The sequence below is a fragment of the Phocoena phocoena genome, chromosome 5 (assembly GCF_963924675.1).
Source record: "Phocoena phocoena chromosome 5, mPhoPho1.1, whole genome shotgun sequence".
In the NCBI taxonomy this organism is placed as follows: domain Eukaryota; kingdom Metazoa; phylum Chordata; class Mammalia; order Artiodactyla; family Phocoenidae; genus Phocoena; species Phocoena phocoena.
In genome coordinates this window covers 114,895,536-114,911,728 of record NC_089223.1, presented here as the reverse complement: position 1 = coordinate 114,911,728, position 16,193 = coordinate 114,895,536, and positions in this window count along the sequence as shown.

Sequence of the window (16,193 nt, the reverse complement as noted above, 5' to 3'; positions counted from 1 at the left end):
CTTCCAGTTACTGGCTGCAGTATATTCTACTTCAGGTAAGCTGATTTGTCTTCTCTGTATTTGCCTGCCTCTCCAGTTTTAGGGTAGTGGTTGGTTCTGTGGCTTCAATTTACTGATGGATCGAAGAAAAGTTGTTGAGTTTCAGTTTGTTCAGTTTATCTCTTGTTATAAGGAACTGATGTTTTTAACCTTTATTATTTATATTCAGTCAATTCCTCCATGATGGATATATCACTTTGGCAGAAGCTTCAGAGGGATAATTTTTTTGTTTGTTTTTGTTTGTTTTGTTTTGTTTTTTTGCGGTACGCAGGCCTCTCACTGCTGTGGCCTCTCCCGTTGCGGAGCACAGGCTCCGGACGCGCAGGCTAAGCGGCCATGGCTCACAGGCCCAGCCGCTCCGCGGCATGTGGGATCTTCCCGGACCGGGGCACGAACCCGTGTCCCCTGCATCAGCAGGCGGACTCTCAACCACGGCGCCACCAGGGAAGCCCCAGAGGGATAATTTTATTGCTTTTATTTCTGAATTATTAGTTATATTATGAAAGCAAATTCCTTCTTTTGAATGTGCATTGTTTTTCACTGGAAATCACCTAACGATGAAGTCAGAAACTAATTTGATATGTAAAGAGAAGCTTTGTTTTTACTTGAAATGACTATTAGAAATAGTCAATAACTACAAAGTATATTTCCTTATATGTAGAATGTAAAACAACCAAATATAACAAAACAGAAAGAGACTCAAATACACAGAACAAACTAGTGGTTGCCAAAGGGGAGAGGGGTGGAAGGAGGGGCGAAATAGATGAAGGGAATTAAGAGTACAAACTAGTAGTTACAAAATAAAAAAGTCATGGGGATGTAATGTACAGCACAGGAAACACAGTCAAGCTTTTATAACTTTGTATGATGTGTAATGTATAAAAATATAAAATCACTATGCTGTACACCTGAAACTAATATGTTAACTGTAAGTAAATATATAAGTCAACTATATAAGTCGACTTAGCTTCACAAAATATCTAATATTCATAAAGTAAGTTTCTAATGTATCAGATAAATAATAATATTCTAATTAGCTATTAACTATGAGTGCAAAGTGAGAGATATATTTTTATATTAAGGGAACCTAATAATCATCTTTTCCTAAATAATTAGAAAGAAAATCTGGTTTCATGACTATTATGTGAGTTCTCAACCTTACAACATATTTGACTGTTTTGTTTAAATTATTTTTATTATTACAACTGTAATTTTCCCATTAGCTCTTATTTATAAAAGTGCATTTTTTTAAAAATAAAGGGTTTGCCTATCATTTCACTATTGATTTCTGAGAACATTATTATTTTTCAACTGGTTGACAAACTTTATGATCTAGGGTATAGTCATAATTAAAATATTAAAATTTTGTTGAAAATATTATTTATTTTTTGAGGGAGTACAAAGTTTCTTATGTATCAACTAGATAAAATTTTATCATTGGTTGTTCAAATCTTCTATAGATTTACACATTTCTACTGCTTGAAACTTAGGTTAGTTTGAAAGATGTTGTTATGACTAACAGAAATTTGTATTTGTCAGTTTGCTGTTTATATTTACAAAATCATATGGTCCAAATTGTTAAATTTTTATCATTAATTTCTTTAAAAACATTAATTGCTTATATTTATTCCTATTAATATTTTATCTTCAATTATATTTTGTCTGTAATTATAATGGTTTCTTTCTTTCTTTGGCTGAATGCTTTTCCATACTATATTTGCTATATCCATGTGTCATTTTAACTATGTCCCTTTACAGTAGCATATCCATTCTGATTATCTTACTTACAGTAAGTGTTTCTCAGTAGTTTTCATTGATCAAAATGTCCAATATGCTTAGATACACTTCTGCTATCTTACTTCAGGCTAATTATTTACCATGCTTCAACTCTATTTGTTTTCCATTTCTTTCTTGTGCTTGGTTAATTAAATTTTCTCTTGATGGTTTTCCTCTTGGGTGGTTTATAACAATTACTATTGTATTTCTATTTGTTTAGGGTTATCGCTAAATTTTAACAATTGTGCTTTAATTTATATTACAAAAAATGTTCCAAAAACATTTATTAAAGGGGCAGTTTAAACATTTATTAAATTAGGGTAGTTTGGAAATTATACTTTTCAGAATTCAGGCTTCTTTACCACAAGAAGACTTACATAAATATTAGTCACTTATTTAAAAATATTAGGCATTTGTAAAATATTAGGCAGTTCAACTATACTGTTGGACCAAATTATTCATTCCTCCCTGTATTCTAGCCCTTGGTTGTGTAACTGTGTGTCCTTTCATTAAATCGCTAGTATATTTTCCCATTTCTTGACTTTGAGTTTGGTCATATGACGATTTGATCAATAGGATACAACAAAAATGATGGCATGCCAGTTATAAGCCAAGCCCTCAAGAGTACTTCCATATTTTCACTTGTGTTTCTTAAGCATCTATTATCACCATAAGAATAATATACATAGGCTAGCCAGTTGGTCTTCAGAGGACGATGAAAGCCAAATGAACGTGAGCATGGCTTAGATCAACTGATCTCTAGCCTATACGCTGAAACTCAAGCTATAGGATTATTTATTACTCTACGCTTCCAAGATTTTCTTCTCTCTTTTGACTAATAATTACTGTAGCTGACGTATTATATATGGTAGTTTATTGACGTTTTGGAGGTGGTCATGGAATCAGAATTTACTACTACAGACTCATTGTATGATTATGGTTAAGGTTAGGAACAACATCAACATGGAAAAACAGCCAACCCTTCCCCAGAATTTCTGGTGAAAATTTCATTCCACAAGCTCCTGCCACTCAACTCTAAGACTATAGGACTAGAAACTACAGAATCAAACAGAGGTGCTCCAGAACAATCCAATGCCTTCTCTATTATGCTTAAAAACTTGTTTATATCTTTCTTCCAATTGCCTGTCACCTTTTTCTTCTTGGTAGAATTACTGGTCATTAGGTCACATCTTGAACTTGAGAAGCAAATCCATCTGTAAAATGTAGTTTTCAGAGTTCTACTTCTTTATTACACAAAGACAAGAAGAGTCATTATCAGAACTGAGAAAGCCACCTTAGAAAAAAGTTGTTATCTTTGAACTTGAATTAAGAGGTCTATCTTAATGGTTCATGTTTATTTTTCTGAAAAAAAAACCCTTATAATCTGTTCTTTAATTGATTTGCTTTAAAGAATATGTGATTTCACTCAGTTAATTGTATAGTTGCTATCCGTATCTGCATATTTAGTAATTATATGGTCATTGGGCTTCGTCACCTGAGGCCAGTTCTTCTTCCAAAGGCTAACATAGTGAAGTTTATTATCTAAGTACTCTTTTCCTGGCACTGATCCTGCCAACCAGCATAGCTATTATAAGAACAGCATTTTGATCCTACCCCCTATTGGTCTTGTATAGACACTGAACTCATTCTTGGTTGATCATGTTTCCTTCTCAAATGAATCTGTAATGAGAATTTTGAAAGAAAAAAGTAGCTATCACTAGGTGAATGAATCTCTGAGACAGAAAATTCAGGGGTAATTAGTGAACCTATTTTCTCTCATGTGGAGAAAACCATTCTGCTAAACCCAAGAATATAGTCAATATAGAGAGAGAAGACAAAGGAGACAGGATCTTTATAGTCTTAGAGACATAGTTCTGATTGATGTTGAGGACTACTGATATCCTGGTCATGAAAGAGGCACTCAGTGTATTTATCAGAATGTGTCCACTCTGTATACGCCGAGTCAGGAAGAGTTTCCATCACATTCAATCAAAGTGATCTAACCAACTCATCAGCAGAGAAGTGTTGACTAATCTTGTTACTCTCAGCTCTGTTAGTTCAACTTAAACATTTACTAAAATATTAGTCTCAACTCATTTTAGGTTCACAGAAAATTTATTTTGTGTGGCTAAGTAAAAAACTATAAAGATAATTATTTATTACAAATAAATTATTATTCTGCTCAATGTAATGAGATACCTCCAAAAATATAATGGATATATTTTAACACATACACAAAATTACCTTGAAATATTTATTAGGTAAAAATGATGAAGACTATTCTATAATAGCCACCACTTAGAGAAAATATCTTAAAGGTTTATCTTAAAGAAAATGATACATAAATAATGATAAAATACTGAGCTGAATACAGTTACATCTTATATTTTGATCATATTATAGTACAACAAGCTTGAGTGTACACATACTACCAGGAAAAAAAGTTCTAGTTAATAGAAAGAAAATGTACACTTTAATTCTTAATATGGTTATATTTATTTATATGCTCAATAAATATCCATGGAAAGAAAAATCAGTATGGAGCTACCATAATTTAAGTCAATATTATTTGCCTAGATTCATCCTATTTCAATTAATTTTCAAAAGAACATTAGAAGGTAGGCATTATCATGTTCCACAATTTACGGAAAAGGGAATTTATGCTTAGAGGCTTTTGTATAAAGTTATCCCTGTACCTATGCAAACTTAACTAATAAATCATTATCAGTTACTTTAGAAATTATTGAGTATTAATCAGCTGTCTTATGAGAATACGGATTTTTTTGACAAAATAAAAAGTAAAATATTGAGTTTATCTCATGGGAAAGAAGAATACCACTTACATGTTCAGCAGTGTATCTGAGTAACCACATTGCCAGGGCAGTTGTCTAAGTAGCACTCAGAACATATGCTGAAATGCTCGACTGAGAGGGATGCCCTTCCTCGTAAGGAAAAACCGTGGACTACATGAATGTACAATTACACCTAACTATGACCCAGAGTACCAATGATAGTAAAAGATGCACAACAAATTGGAATAATTAGCTCTCATATAGTAAGTAGAAAAAATAAAAAGCAAAAATCCCCCCCGAATATTGTGTTAGGAAATAATATTTGAGGAAGCACTCAGAAAACTTTTTGTATTCAGTGTTACCCATTACAGATTCCATGGATATCTGACAATTTATTTTGCCTCTTAACTGAAAATCAAGGATATTTTCAAGTGTTCTGGATAATTTTAGTGACTGAATAAGCAGCTATTATATAAGAATGCTTTAGAAAGCACTATTCTAGCAGGGAGCTCAAAAGCTCAATAAATATGAAATCACTACAGGGTCTCCAGCATATGTGTATATAATAGGGTATGAAGAAAATAAGTATTTCAAAGCCTGTCAATAGAATTATGAACTGGAGAATCTAGTATTGTTTACTCATCCATGCGTAAACTATTGATTTCTGCTTTTGAAAAATAAAATAATAAGAACATAAACTATTGTTAATTTCAGCAAATTGGAAAGTAGCATCATTAGGGTTGGTGTCTTTAGACCATCTTTAACGACTTTGACTGAAATCAAATCCTGCTCTTCAATGCTTCATATAATTGCACAACTATAGGAACCCATCAAGGATCAGACAGTAAGAACAGTACATTGCAATGAATCTACTCTTTTCTGCATTTAAGATGGTCTCGAATGGAAAAATAATGTGAATCCTAGAAAACACAAAGACTAATTGTTGGTGTCCAATAAGTAAATCATAGAATGTCATTAATATGTGTTTCTCTCAAGTTAAACATGCTTTAAATACATAATATATCACAAGAGTGTTTATACAAGAGTATGTCGATAAATACATTTACATATATTGGGATGCGTGCCAAAATGTTTTACTGATGGGGCTGCATGAATAAAAACATTTGACTCTAAAACATTTTTGATCTAAAAATTAATGAAACCGAAGAGATAATCTGTGGAGACATTTATTTTCAGAGTCTCAAAGACAGAGAAGGAAAAGATAAGCAATTGAATTCCAGAGCCAAGACATTCTGTGCCAGTCATTCAGGCCTGGGGAAGGCCATTCCTCCTACAAAGTTAAGGTAAACTGAGATCCACTCCACCCATGTGCTACGTGTGTCTTAGTGTAGGTACCATATGCAGATCATAAAAGAAATAAATAATGATTCACTATCAGTGTAATTAAAATTTACTTGCAACCTCTGAACAATATAAAGAGAGAAGAATATTGTTAGGTCACGTGTTGGCTGGTGATGTTAACACAAATACTTAAGAGGAACACCTAGCTCCTGATTTCTAGTAACAGAACTAAGTGGAAATTTCATGCATATGAACCTCAGTTCACCCCATATAAAATGTTTAGAAGACTTGCTCCTATAAAATTCACATGCTATTATGAAGATAAATTAAGAAAGTTAATATTACTTAATAAAACACAAATATACTATCAAGCATGAGAGTTAATAATTGTCATCATGAAAATATGACAAAAACCAAGTCTGTCTCATTTAATTCTAGAATTGCTAGGTCCCTCAGGAGACTACACATCCCTTACAGGGATCTAGAAATAAGGATATGTCAGGCCATAAAATAAATCCCATCTACCACTGTAAATTTTACTCTAATATTTTGATCAATAATGATGACTAGTGTTGATAATTATGATGGTGATGGTGATGATGATGATAAAGATGATAGTAACATTCATGAGACACCTGTAGTCTGTAATATAATAGGTAATGCCTACTCACATGTAAAGTTATATATTATTATCTCCATTTTATAAGTAATTATCATTAGTATAAGTGAGACTAGGTGATTTACTGAAAGTCACCCAATGGTAGGATGCAGATCCACTTTAGTCTTTCTCCACAATTTATGCCTGTTATATTACATCATGTATAGACTCAGTTAAGTATGTATTAAATTTATACACATAATCAGTCAGAATAAGCATTACTGACCATAAAGAACATATTAGTTGAAAGATTCATATTATAAGATAGCATGATGTATACAGAACATTTTTATTTCTTTAATTGAAAAAAGTCATTTTTAAAGAAAAATTAGATTAAAATGTAAACAGAAGTGTGTGTCTGTATAGAGACCTGCTTACATTTATATGTGCCTATTTACTTGCACCATACTGCCTATGGGATTATGTACCAAGAATACTGTACATACATTTTGACAATATGTGTTCTCTTGGGCACAAGGTGTTGTGGAAAGACAAATAAGCTCCTTCAGACCAATTTATTAGTTGTATAATATCGGAAAAGTTACTTAAAGCTCTGAGCAATGATTTGTTCATATATAAGTTAAGGAAAATATCACCTACATCACAGAAGGCAATTGGCTTTTGTATGTGTATAAGAGAATCTGGTACAATGCCTAGTACACACGTGCTACATATTTTTCTATCTTTATTTGTTCTATGGTATTAAGTTATGCACTCTTAAGAAATGAAGTTCTATGCTACATTTTCTATAAAACTGATATCCCTTAAATCACTATTATTCTAAAATTTTAAAAAATAAAATCTGAATCAGAAACTATCTTAAAATGATTATACATTTAAAAATAAGACGATAAACATAGTGCATGCTTCCCTTGAATGCATCACTGTCAATATCCATTTTGGCTCACACTGCAGGCCAAGTGCAATGTACAATTAAACAATGAAGGGAAATTATTCTCACTGTATCACAGAGATAATTGTTTAGAGGATGTGTATATGTCTCTGTGTGTGTTTGTTAATGAAGCTAAAATTTTAAATGAAATTTGAAGGTTTTATAAAATGCTTTTTGAACTGAATTTTCAAAGGGAATTCCATTCCTATGGGATCCTGCTCACAGGATCATATTATATATTTAGTTTTAGTACTAACATACTAAATGTCCACATAAATATAAATGTCCATATTTGTAACTTCAGAATTATATTATACTGAAACTGAAGGCAGTGCAAGGCAATAAAACTATTCAAAAACAATTATAAGTTTTTGTTTTCATAGTGTATTTTCAAAGTAGTGTTTTCATAAAAAATATCATACACCACGACCAAGTGGGATTCATCCCAAGTTCACAAGGAGGTTTCAACGTATGCAAATCAATCAATGTGATACACCACATAAACAAAAGGCAAAAACAACATGATCATCTCAATACATGTAGAAAAAGCATCTGACAAAATTCAACATCCATTACAATAAAAACTTACCAAAGTGGGTATAGAGGTAATATATCTCAATATATTAAAAGCTATTTATGAAAAACCCACAGACAATATAATACTCAATGGTGAAAAGCTGAAAGCTTTCCTGATAAAATCTGGAACGAGACAAGGGTGCCCACTCTCAACTCTTCTATTCAACACAGTACTGGAAGTCCTAGCCACAGCAATCAGACAAGAAAAAGAAATAAAATGTACCCAAATGAGAAGGGAAGAGGTAAAATTGTCATTATATGCAGATGATATGATACTATATATAGGATACCCTAAAGACTCCACACAAAAACTACCAGAACTGATAAATGAATACAGCAAGGTATCAGGATACAAGATTAACATGCAGAAATTGGTTGCATTTCTTTACACCAACAATAAAATATCAGAAAGGAAATGTAAAAAACAAAACAAAACAATATCTTTTAAAAAATCACCCCCCCCAAAATAAAATACCTAGGAATAAACCTGACCAAGGAGATGAAAGACTTATATGTTGAGAACTATAAAATATTAATAAAGAAAAGTGAAGATGACTCAAAGAAATGGAAAGATATCCCATGCTCTTGGATTGAAAGAATTAATATTGTTAAAATAGACATAATACCCAAAGCAATCTGCAGATTTAATGTGCTGCCTATCAAGTTACTCATGACATTTTTCACAGAACTAGAACAAATAATCCTAAAATTCGTATGGAACCAGAAAAGACCCAGAACTTCCAAAGCAATCCTGAAGAAAAAGAACAAAGCAGGAGGTATAACCCTCCCAGACTTCAGACAATACTACAAAGCTACAGTAATTGAAACAGTGTGGTATTGGCACAAAGAAAGGTATATGGATCAATGGAACAGAATAGAGAGACCAGAAATAAGTCCACACACCTACGATCAATTAATCTTTGAAAGAGGAGGCAAGCATACAATGGGAAAAAGATAGTCTCTTCAGCAAGTTGTGCTGGGAAAGTTGGACAGCTGCATGTAAATCAATGAAGTTAGAACACACCCTCTCACCATACACAAAAATAAACTCGGAATGACTTAAGGACTTAAACATAAGACATGAAACCATAAAACTCTGAGAAGAGATCATAGGCAAAACATTCTCTGACATAAAGCATACTGATGTTTTCTTAGGTCAGTCTCCCAAGGCAATAGAAATAAAAGCAAAAATAAACAAATGGGACCTAATCAAACTTACTAGGTTTGGTACAGCAAAGGAAACCATAAACAAAATGAAAAGACAACCTACAAAATGGGAGAAAATATTTGCAAACCATGCAACTGACAAGGGCTTAATTTCCAAAATATACAAACAGTTCACAAAACTCAATATCAAAAAAAATAAACAACCCAACTGAAAAATGGGCAGAAGACCTAAATAGACATTTCTCCAAAGGATGCATACAGATTGCCAACAAGCACATGAAAAGATGCTCAATGGTGCTAATTATTAGAGAAATGCAAATAAAAACTACAACGAGGTACCACCTCACACCAGTCTGAATGACTATCAATAAAATTTCTACAAATAACAAATAACCTGGGTTATTTGTTGTGGAGAAAAGGGAACCCTCCTACACTGTCAGTGGGAATGCAATTTGGTGCAGCCACTGTGGAAAACAGTATGGAGTTTCCTCAGAAAACTAAAAGTAGAATTACCATATGATCCAGCAATCCCACTCCTGGGCATATATTCAGAAAAAACTATAATTCAAAAAGATATGTGCACCTTTGTGTTCATAGCAGCACTATTTACAACAGCCAAGACATGGAAGCAACATAAATGTCCATCGATAGATGAATGGATAAAGAAGATGTGGTACATACATACAATGAAATACAACTCAGGCATAAAAAAGAATGAAATAATGCCATTTTCAGGAACATGAATACAACTAGAGACTATCACACTAAGTGAGGTAAGTCAGAAAGAGAAAGACAAATACCATATATTACTTAAATTTGGAATCTAAAATATGATACAAACCTATCTGTGAAACAGAAACAGAATCATGGACATAGAGAACAGACTGGTGGTTGCCAAGGGGGAGGGGATTGGGGAGGGATGAAGTGGGAGGCTGGGGTTAGCAGATGTAAGCTATTATATATAGAATGGATAAACAACAAGGTCCTACTGTATAGCACAGAGAACTATATTCAATATCTTATGATAAACCATAATAGGAAAGAATATTAAAAAAAGAATGTATATATATATATACACATATGTATGTGTATATATATATATATATATATATATACATGTATATGTATAACTGAATTACTTTGCTGTACAGCAGAAATTAACATTGTAAATCAACTCTACTTCATTAAAAAAATTGATGAAGAAAGCTGTTTTTGTACATATGTATGTGTATATTTAAATATTTCCTACTCATTTAATGTATTAAATATATTAATTTAGGAATATTATTAAAATTATGAAAATATTTTAATAGAGCATTATCAGAAAAACTGATTATTTATGCATTATTCTTACCTTAATGTTTTATAAAATTACAGTATATTAGCTGATATCCCTAAAATTTCATTGACCGTCACACTTGTTTTTCATACCTGAAAATCTTCAGTCTTTTGGTGATGAAACACTTGCATACAATGCAAGCTGGTTCAACAAACGTTTATGCCTATACATCAGTGTTGAGCATGAGAAATCTGGCTCAGTGAAGTAATTTATTGGCATATACTTATTCACACTTAGGTGTGATAACAGCTCCTGTCTTTTTTCTAAGAAGTGCATTCATTTTTAACATGATATGTGATCATTTTATTCTATTTCCTTAAACATATTGGTAGTAAAATCTTTTTAAAATTTTGTTTAGGGATTTTATATTTTGCATAAACGTCTTTTAGTTTCACTACAAACTGGCTGTGGAAGTCAACTTCAACAAGCAACTAATTTTGTAATAAATGTAACCTCAAATGTTTTCTATAGATATTAATTATAGTTTAATATTTAAAATATACCTATAGTAATGTGTAGAAATGTATATATGTTTATGTACAAATTGGTCAGTGAAGTTATTAAAGATAGGTTTTATCTATTTCTCTAATTGTTTTGTCAGTGGCCTAATAGCTTTACATAAATATCGTTAAGGATACTGGCCTTGATGGTCTTTACTCTGCCTTGTTTTAATTTGTATAACTGATGTTATATATAAATAGTGATAATCTTTATTTTCCTTATAGATATTCGCAGGTGGAACTTGAAGAATGCTCAAGTAAAAGAAATACAAATCATATAGTCCTTAACATCTGTCTCTAAAGTGAACTTCCCCTGCTTTAACTCTTTTGTTATACGTTTAAAATTTATTTAACAGAACATAGGTTATGCACTTGAAAATTAAGTCCCACAGCTAAAACTGGTGGAGGTCCACAATACCATCTGAACTATAAATACTGAGAATAGAATTTGTTCAGTGAGCAAACTGATACTTTGTGACTAGGGCTATGTGGAAAGTTCTGTTTTATACCATAGAAAGACACATATTGAAAATAAAATTCTTGAAGAAACAGATCAATTATGCATCTTAAATTCCCAAACATATTTCCTAACACACAGTAAGTGCTCTGTTTGATGATTTACTGATTAAATGGGTACAAGATAATATATGGATATATATGAATGAAATTTGTAGATATAAGTATTGCTTTGAAAGATGTAAGTCTAATTTATTCATATATCTAATCATTCTGGCCATGGTTATCTTTCTCCCTACCAAGTTTTTGCTTTATGATCAAAGTACATATACAGAAGTAAACTGGCATTTTTGATCCATATTATTTGTTCCTTTCACAAATGCTCCCAATTGTACTCCTCAGATTATCACATCAAGTTGCAAATAATGTGCTCGAATGAGCACAGTAACCTAGTTGGGTTTGTTACAATACAGACTCTTGTCAGTTTGGAACAGAGCCTTATTCTAATATTACTCCATGAATCAGCTTGACAGCATTTTACACCATTCTAAACTGAAAAGACTTTTCTTTGCCTGGCTAATTATATTACCATTCAAATCCCTTGTTAGGGCTCATTCATTCTAAAAGCCATTAGTACTACCTGAATTCACAACAATAAAGGATACAGGCAAACGATAATTATTATTAAATTTCATTATCCAAAAGAAGAGTATTTTCTTAAAGTAATGATAATATTAGTTCTCTAATTTTGAATTGGGCTTTGAAGTGAACTATATTTCTTTTTAAATGACAGAAATATTCTTAAGCTATTGTTCTAATATTAACATAATGTAATAAAATGACAATCTAATACATATGGTTGTGTTTCATTGATTTTATTAAACTTCCCTCTTTTTGATAATTTACTAATGTACATTTCCACTATAAACTATAGAGCTACTAATATAATTCCATCCTTTGTAGGTGGCTTGGGTATTGCTGTCACTCAGCACCTTTATTCAGGTCACACAATGGCAAGAGCATTCTGCAAGTGTCGGCCAGCATACAGTGAAGCAAAACAGAGAGAATCTGTAATCAATGAATGTCGTGCTGGAGAGGCCCTACATGAGCGCATCCTTATTGGATGGCATAAGGCACAGGTCAATCCCTGCTAAGTCAGCGATTAGAGATCATTTAGGTTGATAATCTATTTGTAAATTAATTACTGAATATGTGTTTGCTTACTCTTTGATTAATAAGAAGTATTTATTTTACTTATTATTTCATTAACATTTTGATTAAATGGTAGTGACTGTCAACATTTCAGTTTTTAAAATAATATTAACAAATTGAATCTATAGAAGCATTTTCTCCCAATTATTAATATATTTCCTGATAACTAACAATATCATTAATGGCTAAGAGCTCTTTTCCTACAGAGTCATTAATAGGAGTCAAATGTTTGGTATAGTAAAGCTGTTTAGACCATGAAAGAGATAAGTTTAACTGAGAAAACGGACATTCTAACACCAGCAGAATGTATATTTGTGATAAGGAGCTCTATCTTATCAACTGTTATACAGTATTATGATGGTAAGTTCAAATGAGTAAATTTAACTCATATTTAAACTAATAGAATTTACATAGGAAATAGGAAAATAAAACCAAAATAATAAAATTTCTTGGTATTTCATCTACCTAATATTTATATAAAATTAAGATTAAACATAAACAATATTTTTCAAGAATAAGTGAGTGAAGCAGACTAAATACATCAAAGGAAAACTATGAGGGTAATCCATTTTCAAAAATTTAATTTAAATAGGCAATAAATTGCTAAAATATATAAATAAATTGCAAGAATGTATTAGCGATGAAAAAAGTAAGTTTGTAGATAGAGGCATTATCAAGAAATAATACACAATACTAAAAAGAGTGTAAGAGACATACAGGACACAGTGAAAAAGTACAAAAATTAAAGTGTTTATAGTTATATAGAGAAAAATTACAAGCTTTAACCCTTCAGCTTTCATACTGCTGCCTATCCAAATCCCTGGAGATATTTATTCTTCTAAAAGTTAACATTAGGGCTTCCCTGGTGGCGCAGTGGTTGAGAGTCCGCCTGCCGATGAGGGGACACGGGTTCGCGCCCCGGTCTGGGAAGATCCCACATGCCGCGGAGCGGCTGGGCCCGTGAGCCATGGCCACTGAGCCTGTGCGTCCGGAGCCTGTGCTCTGCAACGGGAGAGGCCACAACAGTGAGAGGCTCGCATACCACAAAAAATAAAAAATAAAAAAAAAGTTAACATTAACACAGGCCAAGGGATAAATGATGACAGATATAATTCCACCATATCTATTGACATATATTGTGTATTTATTCACACATATGTATGTAAATTATATTTCCATCAAGCAATAACCAAGGCCATCATTATGACAAATGTTACGTTTGTTCTTATAGTCACTTAGAATTTATATTCTGTGAATTAGTTTTATTTTTTATTCCTACTCTCAGGATGAAGATTTGATCACATTGAATTTTAGTTACTCTTAGGAATTAAAAATTACTATAATCATTTAAGTGAAAAAACAGGCCAGTAACCAGAATATCTAGTTTTGTATAATTATCAAATATGAATATGAATATTATATGTTAATCTTATTCCTTCCCTTAGCTTGTAACTGTTATGAACAGGAAGACTATAGTTGGAATAGTGAGAATTCTGTTTCCTCTGTCTTCTCTGCCTCCTCCACTTTGAAACTTGTGTATTTTGATTCTAGAGGATGAGGCAGGGTAGGAAATATGCCTACTATCAAGGATCATTGTCCCCCGAGTTTGGTATATTTTTGACATCCTTTCTCCTTTAAAAACTCTCTAACCTTTAGATTCTTGATATGAACTAATGTGTCTCAACTCTAACTGGTAACTTGAGATGACCTCTGTTCTCCTCAGCATTTCTTTGCCCACTGCCAGCTGCCTTATGTGGAAGTCTCACTGCTTCTCAAGATAGACAGGAGAGGAGAGAATAGGGTAGAGTAGGGTCAAAAGAAAATTTCTGTCATCTTTTCTTTTGCATGTGGCTCACAGAAAATACATACCCTTAGACTGATAAACTTAGAGCTCAGTCCTGATCCAGTAAAAGCAGCTTTCCTTTGGACGAATGCATATTGAACACTGCCCACACAAGTGCTTATAGATTTACCTAATTTATTTTAGCAGGAGAATGTCATGTCCTTCTATGAATGAGATATATTTATGTAATTTTCACAACTGGTGGTTATTGGGTTATTTTTAGTTGTTTGTGTTTCAACTACAAACAATGCTAAACTGAACTTCCTTAACATTTTGAAATAGTATGACATTTAGGAAAATATCTAGAAGCTTAATTGATGTAATCAATAGTTCAAAAATTCTGAATGAACCAAATTTTGATCATTTGTTTTCTAATAAATGGTAGTAATTTACACTTTTAGTAACAATATAAGAAAATCATGGCTATTTTGCATAGATATTCATAAGTACCATTTGCCTTTAGTTTTCCTTTTTGGTATTTTCTTGCCTTGTATTTTGGGTTTGTGTTCCCTGTGTTTGCTTTGTAAAAACAACTTTAGATTTACTTTCCTTTATGAACTATACTATTTTAAACAGTATCGGGGAGGAGATCAAGATGGCAGAGTAAAAGGATGTGGAGCTCACCTCCCCCCATAAACACATCGAAAATACATCTACAATTCTCACTGAAAACAACCTGGACACTGGCAGAGAGACTCATACAGCCAAGGCTGTAAGAAAGATCCACACAGATCTGGGTTGCAAGGGAAGAGAAGCAATCAGGTCATTACCTGCGCCCCTGGAAGGGGACACAGAAGAGGAACAGAATTACATGGGTTCACAGGTCATCCCTGGGGAGTGAGTGGCTTGTACCACATATTGGGAACCCGAGCCCCAGCGGCCAATACTGTCATTTAGCTGATTTGAAGACCAGTGAAACTGACAGTGAACTAAACTCAGCTAGTGAGGACTGTATACACGCTTCTTTACTCCCGAAACAAGGTAGAGGAAGCAGAATGAAACTGCCCTGAACTCTGGCCAGTTTCCCATGACCACCCCAGAGCATGCCCCAGCCTGAGCTGAGCCCCTCCAGCCACTCTTGCTCCGTGGTACAGCATCACACCAGAGAAAAGGTTGCCATGTCCAAGGAATTTATGCAGTTGTAGGGGGTGGAGCCAGCTCAGACCTGGCATAGCATCTGAATGGGGTAAGGGCAGCCATTACTGGTGTCCATAAGTGTTACAGATAGGGAGTGGTCTGGAGCTCTGACTGGCGCTGGGACCACCCTGACCCATGCCAAGCACTCTTTCTGGTGCTTCTTGCTTCAGCACTGTTACCCTCTGGGGCAAAGGTGCCGATGCTGGACGGGGGTAAGAGGGCACACTTAGAGGGAACAGAACCAGCTCAGAACCTGACCCTAAGGACTGCTGCTCCAGCAAGTTGGGACCCGAACCTGCCCCGATAGGGTGGTGTTCGTCACTGAGCAGAGGAGGAGACCAGCTCACACCTGGCTCTAATTCTAATCCCTCTATCTCCAGCTTCACCTCCTACCAAGGTGATAGTACCAACACACCCTGGAGAGAAGACGTGACTGTGCTCACTTCAGTTGCACCACTCCTACCCACCACTGGGCAAACACACACTATACAGGGACACACTCAC